We start from the raw sequence: 6,937 nt of genomic DNA, 5'->3' as shown, positions 1-6,937 counted from the left end.
AAATTGCTAATTTCCCCACTAACCATCAGTGCTATGGTGCAATTCTCCTCTTTTTATTAATTTAGGCGTGCATTTAATATATTTTCTACAGCAAACTACAATACTATGTAAACTTTTCTATACATTAAATTTATTCTTGCTGCCTAACTCTATACTTCTAAATATATTAAGACTTCTTGGTAGTAAGGTATTTTTATCCAGTTGCTTTTGCAATTTCTTTGTGTAAAGCTTAACCAATCCAGTCCAGAGATAATATTAATCACATCTTTGTTATTACAGAATTATCCCGTATCTACAGTATATATCCAGTGTATATGCAGAGTGCAGTGGTTGCTTTGGACATTTTACTGTTGTATAGCTAAAATAAAAAAAGTTGCAGTTTTAAATTTAGTTTTAATGTTAACCTCTTTATTGATATAAAGGTTGTTTGGTCTACCTAGATTGTCTAATTTCTAGGTTTATTAGGACATGGGTGCTGAATAAACCTTGTAGGTGTCTGAATCTTTTAGGGGTTCTCCAAATGGACCATCAGAGATGAGACAGTAGATCCTAATTAGGATTAGGATTAGGATTGTGAGATCGTCTGTAGCAACGGGGGGTGTAACAGGAAACATGGCCAGCAGGTTATCTGTGCAACAAGGGTTTTTATGCACTAATTCTAGTCATACACAAAAGCAGGCAAAATAAAACTATTGATTGCAAGATTTACATTGTTGGTAGGAAAGATTTATTTCCCAACAAATTGTTAATTTATGTTGCTTCCACTATACAGAGCTGCATAATATGTTGGCGCTATATAAATACTGTGTAGTAAAGTGTAGCAGTAGTTGCAACAGAGAAAATCAAATTCTTAGCACTTAATCACAGATATTCTAACTAAACAATGAAATACTTCAATATTTTTAGGCATAAAGCATGTGTCTAACATTTTTGGCACAACAATGACTGTCCACCATCTTGGATAATTGTTCATCCTGGTTCTAACAGCAAGGGTCTCTTATCAGCCTTCAAGGCCATCCTGTGTTCAACTTTCAGGTCATCTTGTTGTTTCTGTTGCAGGTGCTGCTCTCTGTAAATATTCAAACTAAGTAGTAACTATTCTTCATATAATATTTTATATACAGTTTTTTTTATTCTATATATATATTTATATAGACCCCCCTAGATCGAGGAAGCAGAGATGCTTGTGTCTTGACTAAGCAAACATTTGTTACCAAAGTCCCTGATTTGTAGCTCTGTAACAAACAATTGTTCAAATGAATGTATGCTTAAAATAGGGTAATTGTTTGGCATTGTTTGCTTATGTATGCCTGTATGTTGAGGTTTCCATTGTTTTTATCTGCGCTTGCCTACCTGTACATTTTTTCTGTAGACATTTTTACATTTTATTCAGTAAAGATATACATATTACACCTTGATATTGTTTCCTTATCTACTATTGTTGGTGTATAACTATAACTAATACTTAGCCAAACAAAACAGTGGCACCTAACAACCAGTAAAGCCATCTGTCAAGCCATCCAACAATATGAAATCTAGGTGCTAATTACTTTATACATCATAATTGCTCCTTGTATTGGTTTACTAAGTAAACTCTGCCAGGAGAATAGCAAACTGCTGCTATGCCTCCTCCAAACCTTCCAATCTGCACGTGCTGCCCTTGCATTTGTGGTGGTGAAGTGGAAAAGCAAATACAAGTCCAGAAAGAACATGTTACTTCCAGGAACCTGCCTGAAACCCATTTCAACACAAATGTAACCATGTGAAAAATGTGGATTTACATATACAGTTAAATTGGAACGGTTGGAAGCTTGGATGAACATGCAGTACAACACTGCGGTTTACAGCAAATCTGAAATGGGCCAAATGTCTACCTTGAAGGTGAAAACAAGACCTTGGATGACAAAAGATAACCCAATATTAAAGAATGTTTCTGGGAGTGAGTTCCTTTATATATATTGAGAGTGAAACCAAAGCAAATTATTTGGCTAGGCATACGCTGCCATCACACATACCAATATATAATAAATGCTTGATGTATACTTGAGACATAAAAACTAGGTTTAGCTGTTTGTTTCTCAGCTAGAACCAATCAGTTTATAGATTTTCACAAGAAGGTCAGCAATGGCAACCCTCATTGTTCTATTACTACAGCAGAACCAACATTTTGCCTTTAATGCAAACACTAGGACTATAAGTGAAATTTTGTACATGCATAATTTTAAAACCTTTTTTTCTGAGACAGGTAAAAAAAATCAACATCTTGAAAAGTAATTTTCTGGTATTTTTTGCCTGTTTAGTTGAAATGATTAAAGGAGGTACCCACATAAACTGTAAATAGTTCATAAAAGGAAAAAACATATAGAAAAAAAAAAACTTGCATAGGATTTTGGTGTTAGCTTTGTAGGATATGGGCTGGGAAACATGTCAATAAAGAAACAAGGAAAGCAGGTATGCATGCACTTGCAAGACTGCAAGGATGAAGATCTTTGTTGTTCAGCCTGGGATAGCCTTTGCATTAAAAGTTGTCCTGCACTTATTACATTATACCCTTCATTGGGTTGGAAAGAGAATCCCAAAGTGGTAGGCCAGGGAAAACTGTCCATAAATGAGGAGCAACAAGCATGATGTAAAATAGTGCTGTTTAATTTGAGAGGCAAAAGTCACATGGAGGATTGAATCTAAGTCAAGCATTTTTTCCACAATTCTTAATTTAGAAATATCAGGTGAAAGTCCTTTACAATATAATAAAACCCTGTAACATATACGTATAACAGGGATAAATCCTGAATGTGTACAGTATGATACCACCCTCTTTGGATGGCTAATAGACATTCTCTTTTTCAGTAATTGGGGAATCACAGAAAACCTGCAGGTATACTATACATAGTAATTTTCTATACCTTTTATCCAATGTGCCTAGGCAGGCAGTAATAATAATTTCCCTCAATTACCACCATACTAGTAATGTGCAACTTCAATCTATATTTTCTGATCCATCCTATGTAATTAGAAATGTTCCATGCTCTCACTGAGGTTCAGCCTGTCACCTCAAAATGCAGACTACTGCAAGACTTCCGGCCAACTTCATGGGAATTATTTTTAATGGTATTTACAGATCCAAAAAAAATTGCAGTTTACACTTGAATATATATGGTGAATACATCTGTGACTTTTAAAGAGATTAAGGAAAAATTTAGGTAAGAAGGATGGGAACTTACCTTGAATTACCTACCTCTGAGCCACTCCAAAGAAAAAAAAACAAATGGGGAGGGATTGGAAAATAATCCAATAGGATAACTTTACTGTCTAAACAAACAGCCATGCTTCCAATAACCAAGAGCTTTCAATCAAAATGGTTCCTGGAATGATTCATCCATGAGCCATTTTTTGGTAAATTAGGCCCTGGGTAAGTGTAAAATTTGCTATATTACTGTAGACCTTTTAACAGAAACCAGTTCATAAATTGTACTGTACAAATACAAACATGCACTGCATTGTACACAAAAACATATAAAGAGCAATGTATTTCCGATGTGCGCTGTGGACCTACCATCCAGCCATTGCATCATTACAAGACCCAGTAGTGACATAGTAACAATGTACAAATTATAATTGTTGTGTTGGGGTTCACTGCATTGCACAAAATAATAATAGATCTATTTTGCAGTTGAGGTGATAAATGCATGCACTAACTTGAACTATAATGCAAATTTGGTATTAGCAGACGAAAGGGTCCTTTATGTAAAAAATATTCCCCCACCACACCCCACAAAATTCTAGTGCTATCTCATAAGTAAACTCATCATTTGACCTGATGACTGGTCAGTCAAGAAGAAGCAACACACTAATGATTGGCTTGGAGCAGTGACTCTTCTTCCCTGAGTGCTATTATAGAGAGCATTACAAGAAGCAAATATTAACATAGATTCAGAGTAACAATGTTCAAGGGTGTGATTTTTTTCATGTTCTGCTTGAATTCATAGTAAAAACCTAAACAAACTTCCTGTCACTTTATTTGTTGCATGTGATCAGTCACTAACAATTTTACAACCTTTATTCTACTTTTGCTGTGCCTAAGAAATAAGAGTGTTATTCAAAAGAATGCAAAACAACCAAGCACATTGTTTTATGAGATGGTCACAGCTATATTTAATTTAATCTCAACCACTAAAACCTAGTACAAGCTTTATTACATTGAATTGAAACAAAACCCCACGTTACTTACCTGTCCCCATTCCCTCACAGGCTGCTTTTTCTTTCTTCGCTTCCTCTTTGCGATCTTCCTCCATCTTGATTGGCCTGGATTGGGATGACATAAATATACATTCATGACACATGCAAAAGAAGCCAGGAATGCCAGGAAAGTGATCAGATAGGTAGGAAAGATCATTGCAGAAGGGATATCGCCTGTCCTTTCTGCAAAAATGACCTACCTGATTATGGATTCTCAAAAGTGAAACTTCAAACAAGTGGAACAAAAGTTCTGCTTTGGGAGAATTTCAAATATTTGAAATCTTGTTTTTAAGTAATACCAAGTGATTCTCCCATGAAGGTCCTTGCTCAGATACTTTCTGTTAGTATGTTGCAATGTATGGTCAATTAAAGCAGAAGTAACAGAAAATAAGGGGGAAGCGCCAGGCACCACCATAAGGACTAGTGGGGGTATAATGACAGAATGAGAGGGGCTTTAGACTTTTAAAAAAGGAGTTTAACCCCTCCCAAAAAGGTAATTATTACCTTATATATAAAAGGGTTCTCTACCCTTTTATGTATTGTGAAACATTTAGTTTAGGTTTGCTTTAATTGTGCCCTTACATTGTAACACATGTTGCAATACACATTTTGCAAACATGGTTCACTGTTGTCACTATCAGGAACCGTTCCTAAGAGGTTCCTTGCAACCATCAATGGAGTGCATTCATGTATAAAGAAATAAAAACAGTAACAAAACAATAGATAAAACAAGTAGTTTATTTGCAATAAAAGAATATACATTAATTAATTACAAACGACTGAAATCTCCCACTACACTGGATGTAGGCAGTCACCATCCCATTGTCTCCTTCTCCAGCCTTTTAAAGCTTGACATACTATAAACTTTTTTTGTAAAATAAGGCCAACTATGCAATTTAAACCAAGTGTCAGAGGTCCAAATTTTCTTATCCACTACTGAAGGACAGCCACTCTGGACAAAATGGTATCAGAAAAACCATAGGACAAATAGTACTAGTGTTCTGCTCTAAGGTAAACCCTTGGGTCCACATTTTTTTATATGCAGTCCATGTACTTGGGGCTAGTAAATGCTCAATCAAGACCCACATACCTCCTATATGATTGCTCACAACCAGTCTGGACACCACCCCCTTCCTCCTTGGCTTCTGGAGCTTTTGCAATTGCTGCATCTAAAACAGACAGACTCACCTAATCACCTATTTCAATAATTCATCCTTGTTTGTGACAACATTCTCTAAACATCACTCTAAATATCTAAAATATGATCAAGTTAAAGAAGAGCCCATGAAAAAATCCAGATGTTCCCTCACAGACCTAAAGCTTCTAACAAACTTAACACATGGGATGGAGGTGAGAGTAATAAAATATTTGTGGCTAAACCCTTTCCAGTTAAAATCTGATGCAGCCCCATGGGGTACCTATTTAGAAATGAACATCACTTCTACAATGAAAAGGGTCTTCTCCTTTCACAAAACTCCAGTGTGCGTATCAACTTTTTGATCTTTTAAGGCACAATGTAATTAGGTGACCTTCCTCACAACTTCAGCATCTACATGTTGTCCCCCATTTGCCCCTAGAGTCATTATTTGTCTAGTACAAGACTGTTTTGAAAGATCATGTAGCCACAATCCCAAGAAGTCAAGACTGGCCAGATGGTACAGAATAAGCCCCACCTTTATCATTCTTAAACCACATCCAAATACCAATATCCATGTGATCCTAATTTATGTCAGGATGTACAGATTAGGAATAACTGCTTATTGTATCCAAGCCACACATTCCCCCACAGACCCTATGCCCTATGGACCCAAATGGCATCCAAGCAACAACATAGGGCAGAACAATGTTTCTCAGGAACAACACTTCCTAAAACAGAAAAGGCTTGCCTCCAATTCCCAAAAATGTCAGCCTTCTCAAAAGCCTCACTTCAACCATCTGCCCAGACTGAAATACTTTAGTGGTAACAATTTTTAAATGAGCACCATGCGGCCCTTCACACCACACATATAAATGCCCTTTTGCAAAATAAAGATTGCCTCCAGCTTATATGCACACTTTTCCTTTCATGCAACTGCTGCTCCCAGAGAAAACCCATGCCCTGCATGCTAATCTGCACTGTGCAGAATCAAATCTAGCTTTTAGGCCTGAGGGTCCTGCACATAACGATGCACACCTGGTATATTTGAGACATGGTCACTAGCAGTAAGATTACATTTTAAACTGGAACATTGTCTGGATGCCCACCTGATCGTTGCGTGGGGGTATCAATTCTGCCACTTGGATGAAAAACTGCAGATGAAACGGTGCTTGCCAGTCACAAAGCCTTTCCTCATGAGGTTGATCCCCAAGAAACAGCCATTGAATAGGCCAGGCTCCTTCTAGCACAGGTTTTAATGCTGACATGCTAAGAAAATATGGGTAAAGGACATAAAACCATCAAATCAACAGAATTCCTACCGTTAATAAACTTCAGATGACCTGGCAAACACTGAGGAATATTCAAGAAAGAGAGAATGGAACCCATCGGGTACTCCCCAGCTGAAGCTATTTCCATTAGGGTGAAAGGCGCTGCTAATGCCCTAAAAAGCTAACAAATATTACAATTAGTTTAGGAAACCTCATGGAAGCTGAGCAGTCCTCTAAAAGGCTGCACTGCATGTAATAATGGTGGGCCCAGTTTCCCTGCACCCGTGTCTGACCT

The 6,937-nt window shown here is 37.0% G+C and overlaps 1 long non-coding RNA gene across 1 annotated transcript; it reads right to left on the bottom strand.

The window, feature by feature from the left end:
• Nucleotides 1-710: 710 nt before the first annotated feature.
• Nucleotides 711-4,567, bottom strand: LOC140332007 (uncharacterized). Its single transcript, XR_011921013.1, has 3 exons — nucleotides 4,437-4,567; nucleotides 4,229-4,302; nucleotides 711-1,069 (listed from the first exon to the last, which is right to left on the bottom strand). It is a non-coding gene; the product is annotated as an uncharacterized lncRNA (long non-coding RNA).
• Between the last annotated feature and the right edge of the window lie 2,370 nt (nucleotides 4,568-6,937).

The sequence above is a fragment of the Pyxicephalus adspersus genome, chromosome 5, assembly GCF_032062135.1.
Source record: "Pyxicephalus adspersus chromosome 5, UCB_Pads_2.0, whole genome shotgun sequence".
Taxonomy (NCBI): Eukaryota; Metazoa; Chordata; class Amphibia; order Anura; family Pyxicephalidae; genus Pyxicephalus; species Pyxicephalus adspersus.
Note: the sequence above shows the minus strand (reverse complement) of the source record. Positions and strands in the feature narration are given on the sequence as shown.